Below are 13834 nucleotides of genomic sequence, written 5' to 3' on the forward strand. Positions count from 1 at the left end.
TCCCCTGTCTCAAAACATAAGATGTCTTTCGTGTTGAGTAAATAGGCAATTTCTCGATTAAATTAATCCACGAGTAAATCACTAGCACGGCATTGACACAAATAAACACATGCTGATATTCAGTCAAGCTAGCACATACTACGCTAATTGCAGAAAGACCTACGTATAACGCTAGCATGGCTAAAACAGAAAACAGTAGGAGCGGGATAAACGAGTTATACCCTCCGGTAGGCTATGCAGAGGCCGCGGCTTTGGTGGCGGCATCGGCGTCCTCGGCGGCCTTCTTGTCGGCTTCAGCTTTCTCGGCGGCGGCATGTTCGGCGTCGGTGGACATGGTGATGATGAAGGCGACGCGGACGTAGAGGAAGTAGACGATCGGAAGCGAGCAGTCGCGTAATCGCTGCCCAAAAACCTACTCGCCCCTCACCCCATACAGGAACCAGAAGGGCGTGGTTTCGGAGACCTGCTCTCCCGTCGACCGTGTACGCGGCAGACGGGATGGAGTCACCGGGGGCAGCAGCAGCAAGGGAACGACGGTGGGCGTGCGCGTGGAGCAGATGTGATCTGTTCGTGGCGGCTAGGGTTAGGAGACACCGCACACTTATATAGACGCAGCCGCGTGGAGAGACGTGGGCTCGACCCACGTCCGAGTCCGTGACAGCCCACGATCCGACGAGCTGTCAGAGAACTCTCGTTAGTGACTGGAAAAAATAAGCATGTAGGTGTGAGCTCGGCTCGGCTCAATCCCGCAACCCACGGCGCGTCGTGACGAGGCGTGGCGTGGCGGGCGGCGGCGGAGGAGTGTGCGAGGGCCTCTTCTCTTCTCAAGTTCCAATAGCATGTAGAAGAGAAACCCTTATAAACCACTCCAACTCTTCTTTCACTAGCAGGGTGGGACTAAACTTCCCACTACACCTAGTGCCATATAACCCACATGGGCCCTTAGAGATTTTTCAAAAATTGCTATATGGGCCTAGAGCCCATCTCAAATTTCAGCAATCCCCCACCAGATCTCGAGGGCCCATTGTCTCCTATGTTTCAATTGCTGTTTCGATATACCAGTGTGACAGTGAAGACCTGTTAAGGTTGAACTTCACCTAGAGCAAGTAGCTACACTCCTTCACAACTGAACAATGGACTATGCCTTGAATTGTCAGTTTGGCGTAAAGAAGTTTCACTACATGTCTTACTAGTACTAGGCTGCCGAAGGCTGACCCCTCGGGTGGAGCATATAAGTCACACTCCTGGCCTATTCATGAGCTTACTAGAGATCACCCTAATCTCATAGACTGTGACCAGCAGTCGGGCTCACATATGTGTGTTCCTCCAAAGATCGCTCTGTAGGATAGCATCTTGCTTACATAAGCTTTGGAACACATTAAGACAATAGTCATCCTACCGTACAGTATCGAGAGTATTACATCTTCAACGGAGTGGGTTAGTATAGTTACTCTCCTCAGTTCACCACTGGCTTATTTTCCCAAGTCCTAATTCACGGGATCTCCGATCACATAGGTTGGGTTACTACCATGGCAACTCATGTGGGTCTCATACCCATCTCCCTCGATGCATTATCTATCACAACACGTGATAGCCCTTTCGTAAAGGGATCTGCCAGATTCTTAGCCATATGGACATAGTCCAACGCTATCACTCCAGAGTTTCTTAATTTTCTGACAGCTTTTAATCTCATTCTTATGTGTTTGGTGGACTTCATGTTGTCCTTTGAACTCTTCACCTTGGTGATGACAGTCTGATTGTCACAGTTCATAAGGATAGCTGGAACCGGTTTATCAACCAATGGCAAGTCCATCAAAAGATCTCGAAGCCATCTCGCTTCAACACCAGATGTGTCTAATGCTGTTAATTCTACTTCCATTGTCGATCTCATTAAGATCGTTTGCTTGCAAGACTTTCAGGAAACAGCACCACCTCCAAGAGTAAACATATACCCAGTTGTGGCCTTCATCTCATCAGCATCAGAGATCCAATTCGCATCACTATACCCTTCAAGTACCGACGGGTATCCGGTATAGTGAAGTCCATAGTCCATAGTACCTTTCATATAGCGCATAACTCTCTCAACAGCATGCCAATGTACATCACCCGGTTTGGAAACAAATCGGCTCAGTTTGCTCACAGCAAACGCGATGTCAGGCCTCGTTGCGCTCGCTAGGTACATCAGTGAACCAATGATTTGAGAGTATCTCAATTGATCTTTAGCCATGCCTTTGGACTTTCGAATCAACACGCTAGGATCATATGGTGTTTGAGATGGCGTGCAGTCCAAATATCCAAAACGACTCAACACCTTCTCAACATAGTGGGATTGCAGAAGTGTAATTCCACCCTCATTATCTCTCAGTAGCTTGATGTTCAAGATAACATCAGCCACACCAAGGGCTTTCATCTCAAAGTTCTGAGATAGAAACGATTTGACCTCCTCAATGACTTTGAGGTTTGTTCCGAATATCAGTCTGTCATCAACATACAAGCACAATATAACTCCTTCGCCCCCACCATGGCGATAGTATACACATTTGGCAGCCTCATTAACAACGAAACCAACAGATGTCAGAGTTGTATTAAACTTATCATGCCATTGCTTAGGTGCTTGTTTCAGGCCATATAAAGATTTTATCAACCTACACACCTTTCTTTCCTGACCATCTATCACAAAGCCATCAGGCTGTTGCATGTAGATTTCCTCCTTTAGCTCTACATTTAGAAAAGCCGTCTCAACATCCATCTGATGGACGAGAAGACCGTGCGAGGCCGCCAACGAGAGTAATACTCGAATGGTGGTCAGTCTAGCCACAGGTGAATAAGTATCGAAGAAATCTTCCTCTTCTTGCTGGTCATAGCCCTTGGCCACAAGCCTTGCCTTGTACTTTTCAATAGTACCATCGGGCCTAAGCTTCTTTTCGAACACCCACTTACACCCCAGTGGTTTGCAACCATAGGGACGATCAGTGATCTCCCATGTCCCGTTAGCCATGATGGAATCCATCTCGCTACGGACCGCATCCTTCCAGTAGTCAGCTTCTGGAGAGGCATACGCTTCTGAAATAGAAGTGGGAGTATCATCCACGAGGTACACGAAGAAATCATCATCAAAGGTCTTTGCAGTCCTTTGTCTCTTGCCCTACCAAGGGTTTCCTCGTCATCCTCCTCAGGATTTTCATAATGTGTTTGTTCATAATATCCCATAGGAATGGCAGGTTCAGGAGTCTCCTCAGATTCCTGTCTAGAAGTGCTTTGCATATCTCTCATAGGAAAAATATCCTCGAAGAATGTAGCATCCTTAGACTCCATAATTGTACCGACCTTCTGATCAGGTATCTCAAATTTCACTACTAGAAATCTATAGCCAACGCTGTTTTTAGCGTAACCCAAATTAACGCAGTCCACAGCCTTTGGTCCAAGCTTACGCTTTTTGGGGATCGGCACATTGACTTTCGCCAAACAGCCCCAAGTACGAGAGTGTTGTCCTTCTCTTTGCCCATTTCTCATAGGGAGTGATCTCATTATCCTTTGTCGGAACTTTATTCAGGACATGACATGCCGTTAATATCGCCTCCCCCCACCATGCCTTGGATAAACCCGATGTATCTAACATGGCGTTAACCAAATCAGTTTGACTGGGGTGAATAGGGAGGCGTCCTCTCATGATGAATAGGGAGGCGTCCTCTCATGAATAATGCCATGTTCTGCACAGAAAGAATCAAACTCACTCGAGAAGTACTCTCCACCACGATCTAACCGGACTCGTTTAATTTTCTTTTCAAGTTGTTTATCAACTTCTACCTTATAGATTTTAAAGTAGTGTAGAGCATCATCTTTAGTGTTTATAGCAATATCTAGTGGAGTCATCTGTCAATGTGATGAAGTATTTCTTTCCACCTTTAATCAACATGAAAGACCTAGAACCTTTGGCTAAGGTGAAACTCAGGATTAAATCCAACTTGGCTAGCCGCGTCATAATACCGAAACTAATGTGACAAAGACGTGAATGCCAAACTTCAGATTCATTAACATTCGAATGAATATGGTTCACGACTTTATTACAAAAATTTGCAAGGGAAAGGCGTCCTTCTCAACCCGCGGCGCGGCGCGTCGTGACGAGGCGTGGCGAGGCGGGCGGTGGAGGAGGAGTGCGCAAGGGCCTCTTCTCTTCTCAAGCTCCAATAGCATGTAAAAGAGAAACCCTTATAAACCACTTCAACTCTTCTTCCACTAGCGGGGTGGGACTAAACTTCTCACTACACCTAATGCCATATAACCCACATGGGCCCTTAGAGATTTTTCAGAAATTGCTATATGAGCCTAGAGCCCATCTCAAATTTCAGCATTTCGATACTCCTTTTTTGGATACCTCTCGGTCACATCCACCTGGTCAGGTGACATGCCATGAGGCAGCCGCCACTCCAAGGCATGCAGCATGGATGCCACCATGAAGGGCACGAGGAGCTCCACCATGGGCAATGCTGGGCACAGCCTCCGGCCGGTGCCCAGCGGGATAAACTTGACCTCCTCCCCCCACATGCCGAGTTCCGTCTTCCCTAGGAAACGCTCCGGCATGAACTCCTCGGGCCACTCCCAAGCCGCCGGGTCGCGCATGATGGACCACGAGTTGAAGATTATGGTTGCGCCCTTGAGCACGGCGTATCCGCCTATCTCCATGCCCTCCTCCACCACCAGGTGTGGCAACAACAACGGCGCCACGGGGTGCAGCCGCATCGACTCCTTCGCCGCAGCCTGTAGGTATGGCAGCTTCACCACGTCTGCCTCTGTTATCATCCTTTCCTGGTCCTGCGCGAGGGTCGCCTTGATCTCGGCGCGCATCGCCGCCATCACGCCTGGGTCTCCACTCCACCGTGATCTTGGTCGTCTCCGTGCCCGCCGCCCAGGATGTCGAACAACATGGCCTTCAAATCGCGGCGGCTCAGCTTGCCAGTGGTTCCCAGCGCCAGCAGCGTGTCCAGGACGTCCCAATGATGCCTGCCCTTGGCACCGCCCAGCCGGTTGTCGATGATCTTGTCCAGCAGATGGAAGACGTGATTCATGTGTGTGGCCGTCCAACGGCGAAGGCCCTGCAGGTCCAACACCTGGAGCAACGGGTACAAGTCTGACATGTTGGGCTCGGCGAGGAGCCCCACTATGTCCTCCAGAAGGTCCCTCGGCTTGTCCTGTCCATCGAGGGAGAAGAGCGTGTTCATGAGCAGGTCGAACCGTCGAACATGCTGTGGTACAGGACGTGGCCGATTTCGACCTCCTGCCTGGCGCAGCGGCGGAAGGCGTCCGACATGTGGTGTACGGCACGCTCCCGAGCGCCCTGCGCCGTCGCGAGGCGAGAAGATATGTGTGGCGGCTATTATAGATTTTCTACTGAACATCCCTGCTGTCCAAATTTACTTTCGTGTTGTATCGTCAAGAAGCAAGATTTGACATTGTAAAGATGAGTGATTCAATCTTGGCCATTCTCTTTGAGTGAATAATCTGGAGACATGTTATTTGTTGTTGAAGTGGTTAGTTTGGATATTTTCTTCTATAAGTTAATAATGTGTGGAACATCGTTGCCGAGAAGAGGTGATCCGGTGGTATAGTGTTTTCAGTTGCATTTTTTGAAGTTTGTATCACCGTGCAATCTGTAATATTTCTGTATTTCACAAAGACTAGAGGTGGCTACTGCAGAAGTCCTATTTCATATCTACTGTAATTGTTAGCAGAAGGTTTAATGTGAAATGTGCATTAAGTGGTCTGAGATCCCTCCACCTAAATCTATACCATTCATCTCCAATTCAGTGGTCCAGGATGCATTTTTCTGTTTTTGCACATGGAAACAACTTATTAAAGGTTACATGGTGAATTCAGGATACTCTGCGCCTTAAAAATCCAGGATGTATGGAGCAATCGGCAGGAAATATCAAACGAGAGAAGCTTTACTTGTCAACTAAATTAAAACTATGAAGTACCCCAGCAAACTATGTAGCTGAAGATTCCGTAATCCGCATTTTGCAGTTAACAGTGATCAAATTAGCCACCGAACAGCCAGAGGACCGTAGGATGCGCGGACAAATGCTTGGCATATGTTACAATGTAACTTGAGTTGAAAGTGTACAATCAGATGGAATTAATCATCAAATTAGCTGGACTGTTTTGCTAGTTGTCAATCAAATTAAAACTAGGAAGTTCCCCAGCAAACCAAGCAGATGCAGTTGAAGATTCCATGATCCAGATCCCACTAAAGAAACACCAATCAGATGAACATTCACTTTTGAAAAATCAATCCCACAACCAACAAACCAGAATCATATTTAGTGAAGATGACACTAATTGGAGACATGAGGAAGGTAGAGTGTTCAAGGCAAACTGTTTGTTCAAGCTTCTAGTTCAGAACCTTCAACTGTGCATTATTTTAGTTCATAGCAACAATTCCTAACCTTTCTCTGCATATAGGCTCATCAACATTATCCAACTACAAAGTCAGGAGGCCACTACTTGTAAGCGTCAACACAGTAATAAATACGAGAGGTGGCAAATTAGTTGTGATCTTTCTTTATTACCAAATTTCAAAGTCTGTGTATGCCAAAACTAATTCTGTGCCATAAGATGAACCTAAAGAACTTACCACAAAAATACATAAATTAACAAACCAAGTGCAATCATGCAGAACAGTATGTAGAATGGTAGTCTAACAAATCCAAGCATGACCCCAAAGCAATTCAAGTATATATGGAGATAATCAGAGCTCATGTACATGCAACCTTTACTTCTCCTGTAAGGTGATAAATTTGCAAGCTAAAGGCCAAATTTTGATTATCTATTATACAAACTTTGAGTACGAAAGTAGGACCCTCGTTTGAGACCAAGGGATCTTCCATCATTTACTTCTAGCCTTTTGTATATTCACTGGGAGCAAAAAATGAGATCAGATTCCATTGAAATCTCATGCAAGTTAGCAGGCGCCATAAACCAATTAACCAAGTAATATGCTTCAGGAAAGTCAAAAGATTCAAATGTGCACACTAACTCCAAGCTGCACCAAAGAGGATGAAGCCACTGAATGCCAGTTCAAACTGAAAGCTGCCACAAAGACCAAATCATCAAGTAACATGCATCAGAAGTCAAAACCATCAGGGAAGCAGACATAGTCGTCTGATGGCTTCACCAAGTCCCTGCACCAACTGACGTTTTGCTATACTTTCCAACCCTACAATCTTGCATTAACACCTCCAACACTGCAAATGCACGAACAACCCATACTTCAACAATTCTTTGGAAAAAGTCAGGCATTATTATGAAGTCTAGGTAGAGAGTACTAATATTTGAGGTTGTAGGAAACTCTTCCATCCAGAAGCCCTGAACTCTGCGGATCAATTTGAATACTCAGACTAACAACTCAGGAAAGTGGTTTTCTAACAGACAAAATTGAAAAATATGAAATTAGGTCTCCAAAGAGATTTTCACATAGCATGACATGCTCTAATCTTATATGCTCTGAAACTTGATGATATGGTGAAATAAGACTGTTCACTTAGGAGACTTGATTGCACACACTAATTTGCTAAAGTTTATATGCTTGGAAGAGAAAAAAACGTATTACAAATGGATATAAAACCAAAGTATCAATGAGTGTGCCTCATCCTTCCCACCGGGAAGCTCTATTTATGAGCATCATATAGACTATTTCCACTTGGCAGCAAGGCATGCTAATAGGCACACAAAAAGTTAACCTGTACATGATGTTTATCTCTTATCATATCTATCTTTGTAAAGGAAAAAAATGCAGAATAACCAAATGTCATCTATGGAATAAAAGCTTAGTATCGTTATTTAAAATAGTACATCATAAATCACCTATGAAATCATCATTTTTTTTACCAAATTTTAGTTCCATTGTCTACCATAATAAATCATCACAAATAGTCGATCCTCTCATCAAGATGTAGCTACACCCGTGCCTTTGCCATGGCTGAAAAGTACCAGATGCATCCTAATAAGTTACCCAGAGATAAATTTGCTTGCACGTATTCTAAATGCCTATTGCTGGCCTTGTTCTTTAGCAGGCACTGGGAGTAGCCGCGTCCACCATAAAAAAATTAACTATCACTAATCTGTCCTGAAAAACATGCCCAACCAAAATATAAAAAGCAGGGAGGTAAAATATTCTGGGTGCATGATGGACGGGCAACATGAGCTAAATTTTATTATCTCACTTGAAGTGTAAAGCATGGATTGCACAATTGCACACAGAAATTAAGGATACACATGTCTAGAGCAGGGTCCGTACGGACCTTCGGATGAACACATCGAGCATCAACTAGAGGCAGAAAGAAATCCACGTCATGTCAAAAAATTCAGTTGCTAGTTTGCTACTACACCATGCTTCATCACACACGTACTACCACACATCAAATGTATGCGGTACAATTAAGAAGATAGTTAAACTGGCAGATCAGGTGGAATGCATGGTGCAAATTTGAAATTTTGGACAACCATTCAGTTTTATAGTTTACTTGCAGTAGAATGCCTTGCCTAAACAGTACTTCATAGATTATAATATGTCTATTTTGAGGTAAGGGGACCACGTGGCAAACAAGATGTCATGGACAAAATTTGAGGAATAGTCTGCTCACACTTCAGTGGACAACCGACGAAGTATAGTGATAATAAGTGGGTGCTTACTCGATCGAGCATCCAGAGCTTCGCCTAGTTTTTTCCCTGGCAGACATCAGTTCTCTTCTCCTTGGAGGCTGAAGGACCCCTTTGAAGGCAGTGTTTAAGACAATCATGGCATTCTGGCAAGGCCAACAACAGTACCTTAAACTGATCTACTAGCAAACTTTTGGTCGAACAAATGAGAACCAATCCTAATTCCTGGTATTGTTTGCACCTGATGTGTCTCCAAGCTGCATTTGATGTATGTTGCAGTGCCGGCCTGCTTCCTAAGTTCCTCACCCTGAACAAAGGGGAGGATGACATAAAAATCATCTCTTTGTGCCACTGATTGTTGAAAAGAAGTTGAAAGAGAGAAAACAAACATGTGCAGCTGTTGTTGCTGAAACACCAACATGGTCTGCTAAGTAGGCTCGGTGGTGGCTTACTTCAGCTTTATTTCAAAGAATGTACACCAGCCATCTTCCTCGCTGGTCCCCAACATTGCCGCATGCCACCCTTTGAGAAGATAGTAGACAGGTGATTCTTCAACTGAAGATGAAGAAATGAAGGAAGAGCGGAAATTTACCTAAGGCATTGGACCCACACCATTCATGGATGGAGTCTCGAGGAACCCTCTTCTCCACTTCTCTCAACCCGCAACCACCATTGCTGCCTCGCGCTGTGCAACCGAGCTACATATGAAAGAACGGCTTCAATGGACAAAAGAAACAACACATGGGACGCAAAAATGGGCATACAGAAAATAGTTAATTTAGCCAGGACAAATTAGAGCAGTACAAAAAACCATATCTAAGTGGATACTTTTATTTTCAGCACTTTGTTTGTCCCTTTAATTTTCTCTGATGCCTTGTTAGCAGGGGCTGCACATAAGGATAGTTGCAAACACGTGACACTCCAAAATGGTATTACTGCACCAGAAGTAACCCCCCGCCACATACAGCGCGTGGCTGCACCTGCAAGATCGAAATCCATATAAAATTATCTAACATTCTCAGTCAGTTTACTAACACATCGTATGGCAAAGATGAACCATAGCTAAAAAGGTGATCATGGGTTCTAACAAATGTCTCTCAATACATCAAGAACAGCTCTAGGATTTGTAACCAAAGATCAACGAAGGAGCTTATAGGGCCCATATCAAATAGATTGATTATTGCAGCCAACATAGTCAAAATCGAGCAAGCAGCATCTAACTGAGCGCAAACATCATCTCTCAATTCAGTGAATAAAGCTACAGAACTGCTACATGGAATGATTAAGGAGTGAGCTCGCCAGGCTATGTGGCATGAGTTTGGTGAGATGAGATGATAATGACATGCAGGGGAAAAAGTGATGACAATAAATTTCAGTTCATTGGAGCTAAATTTCAAAAAAAGATGAAATACTTGAGTAAAACACTAAGCACAAAATCTTTGCCTCAGCCTGCTTGGATTTTTGTCAAACACATAGCAGGCATAGATAAAACAGAATCCAAAGAAATAAAGCTGAGAATTTGTGGCGGCGTAACTTGAATTTGGACAGCACAAAGCAGGGCTACAAAATAAAAATCTGAACCCGAATTACAATAGATCATAGCAGGTCAGCGAAAATGAATAAATGTACCTGTGGGCAAGAGAAACAGAGCAAGAAACAATGAGAACATAACAATTTAAACTGATTCCAACTCACTGCTAGCATGGTCTGGGCTTAAATTAAATCTGCAATCACAGGGAGGGCAGAAGCAAATAACCTAAATCAAAGACATGAACAAGTAGCTACATGAAATAAAAATAGGTAGTAAGAGTTAAAACTGGAGTGTAGTCTTATTTGCTTGTAGGATGCGACATTAGTTTGAATCTCCATTGTTGCACCTTTGCAGATAAATCTGGATTCAAAATATTGCCCAGTAAGATAATTTTAAAGGATGACAAAGTTACGATGAATTGGAAAATAGTAGATTTAGAAAAGCTGCAACTCAGCAGCAGGTTGTACTTGAATTCGTCAACTATGACCTGGAACGAGCAAGATACCTTTCGATAAGTTAGTGAAGCTCAGCTAAAGCATGTGTCAAACAAACAGGAGGTAAAGGGTAAATAAGCATCTTTCAGTTGGGGTAGGGATGACCTGCAATAGTTGAGAATTACCAACCAAGGACAGGGAAAACCTTCTGCAACAATTGAGAATTACCGACCAAGGATAGAGAAAACCTAATGTTTGGGAAGTTTAATAGTTGAATAAGAAAGGTTATTAAAGATCTATTCATCCACAAATATAATATCACTTCATAAGTACTACCCTCCTCCTACTACTACATCTAAAGAAGCACAAACACATAATAAAAGTAACATCAGGTGCTCCAAGAAGGCTCATACCACTGAAATTGTCAGCTATTCTAATTAATCCAAATCATCCTCCCATACTGATCTTGTACTCGTAACATTCTTGGGGAGGCTAGCAAAATCATCGAAGTCTACTAACTACGATCAATTTGTATCATCTCCATGCTCATATCCATATGGGGCACATACAAGCTACTAAGGTTAGGTCAAAATATCAAAAATCCATGTGCTCAAGGTATCTCCAACCTAGAATCCAACTAGTAATATCCAAAATAATCCAACTAGTGCAAGATCAGGTGCTCCAACAAGGCTTATACCATTGAAATTGTCATTTACTCTAATTAATCCAAATCATCCTTCCATGATGATCTTGTACTTGTAACATTCTTGGGGAGGCTAGCAAAATCATAAAAGTCTACCAACTACGATCCTTTGTATCATCTCCATGCTCATATCCATATGGGGCACATACAAGCTACAGACAAACCCATGTGCTCAAGTTATCTCCAACCTAGAATCCAACTAGTAATATCCAAAATAATCCAATAGTCCACCAATACCGCATTGATGCTAATCATACTATACTTATATAAATCCAATACATCTCAAGTTGATCATGCTACACCCTAAACTTTTCTAATTTCAAGCTCATGTCAAAATAACACAAATCCAAGTGCCCAATCTCAAGTTTAATTATGACCTAGAATCCAAGCAGATATATCAATGAACCTAGCACAAACAACATTTCTATTTCTCCAATATCTTTGTTTTCTTCCTATTAATTCATTCCAACATAATGTAATAGTCCATCAATTTTCACAATCATGTTGATCATATTACACTCATATAAATCCAATATATCTCCGATTGATCATACCACACCCTAACATTCTCCAGTTTCAATCTCTAAAGGTGTGAATCTAGTACAAATCATAACTAAGATCCAACCATCTTCCTGCTTTGCCCAATCGCCACACCCTTGACGCTTGGCTCCAAGTGCAATGAATGACGCCAATGACAGTCTGCTCGCAACAACGTTTTCATCCCTTTCGCCATAACTCATGTGCAATCCGCTCCCTGCCAGTCCAACCAGGCATCCTTTGCCTGGCTTCGGGTTGCTATGTGCGATGACTCAATCCCACATTTTGTGTTCCCCTGCTGGGCGCCTCCATAGCCACACAGGCAGTTGGCACCGCAATGGCTAACCCACGAGACACAATCGAGAGCACGACGTTACCTACCGCCAAAGGCCAAGGACGCACAGCGGAAGAACGTGTGATGCTGGATCAAGTTAGTGGCACGGAACCCGCAAACAGGGAAGGACACCAAGCCGAATTGGCGGGAATTGAACAATGCACTGGAGGAGGGAGGGGGTGAAAACCCTTATAGCCACACCGGGCTTTGCGCCAAGCCGTTGCGGCAATGTCGATCTTTCGGCAATCGAGTAAAGCTTCTCACGTGCTTTCTCATCGCTCCTCTAAAACTACCTCGGCCACCACTGGATTACTATAGATCCAAAAATTAGAAGTTATTTATCCACCAGATTTTTTTCAAGATCACAATCATCTAAGTAATCTAAACTATTCCAAGGTTATGAAAGATCTATTTATTCACCAACATAATATCATTTCATTAGTACTACCCTTCTACTATTGCATCTAAAGGAGCACAAACACATAATAAAAGCAAGATTAGCTGCTCCAACAAGGCTCAAACCACTGAAGTTGTCATCCATTCAAATTAATCGAACCATCGTCCCATGATGATCTTGTACTTGTAACATTCTTGGTGAGGGATAGCAAAATCATCAAAGTCTACCAACTATGATCCATTTATGTCATCTTCATGCTCATGTCCATATGGGGCACACACAAGCTACTAAGCTTAGGTAAAATTATCACAAATCCAAGTGCTCAAGTAATCTCCAACCTATAATCCAACTAGTAATATCCAAGCTGATCCAACAGTCCACCAATACCACATTCATGCTAGTCATACTATACCTATATAAATCCAATAAATCCCAGGTTGAACTTGCTACACCCTAAAGTTCTCCAGTTTCTAGGGCATGTGAAAATATCACAATCCAAGTGCCTAATCTCAAGTTTAATTCCGACCTAGAATCCAAGCAGATATATCACTAAACCTAAGACAAACAACATTTCTATTACTCCAATATCTTTATTTTGTAATTACTAATTCAATCCAAGATGATGTAATAGTCCATCAATTTTCACAATCATGTTGATCATATTACACATAAATCCAATATATCTCCGATTGATCATAGTAAACCCTAAAGTTCTCCAATTCCAGTCTCTAACATTGTGCATCTAGTACAAGCATAACTATGACCCAACCAAGCCCACTATCATGGTTATCTAAGTCCAATATAAAGCAATAGCTTCCACTAGATGACTATAAATCCAAAAATTAGAAGTTATTTATCCACCAGATGTTTTTCAAGATCACAATCACCTAAGTAAATCCAAACTGTTCCAAGGTTATTAAAGATCTATTTATCCACCAATATAATATCACTTAATAAGTACTACCCTCCTCCTCCTACTTCATCTAAAGAAACACAAACACATAATAAAAGCAACATCAGGTGCTCCAACATGGCTTATACCATTGAAATTGTCATCTATTCTAATTAATCCAAATCATCCTCCCATGCTGATCTTGTACTCGTAACATTCTTGGGGAGGCTAGCAAAATCATCAAAGTCTACCAACTACAATCCGTTTGTATCATCTCCATGCTCATATCCATATGGGGCACATACAAGCTACTAAGCTTAGGTCAAAATATCACAAATCCATGTGCTCAAG

At 43.0% G+C, this 13834-nt stretch overlaps 1 pseudogene; it reads right to left on the bottom strand.

Moving 5' to 3' along the window:
• Window positions 1–4338: 4338 nt before the first annotated feature.
• On the bottom strand, window positions 4339–5396 carry LOC119333173 (annotated as a pseudogene).
• Between the last annotated feature and the right edge of the window lie 8438 nt (window positions 5397–13834).

The sequence above is a fragment of the Triticum dicoccoides genome, chromosome 7A (assembly GCF_002162155.2).
Source record: "Triticum dicoccoides isolate Atlit2015 ecotype Zavitan chromosome 7A, WEW_v2.0, whole genome shotgun sequence".
Taxonomy (NCBI): domain Eukaryota; kingdom Viridiplantae; phylum Streptophyta; class Magnoliopsida; order Poales; family Poaceae; genus Triticum; species Triticum dicoccoides.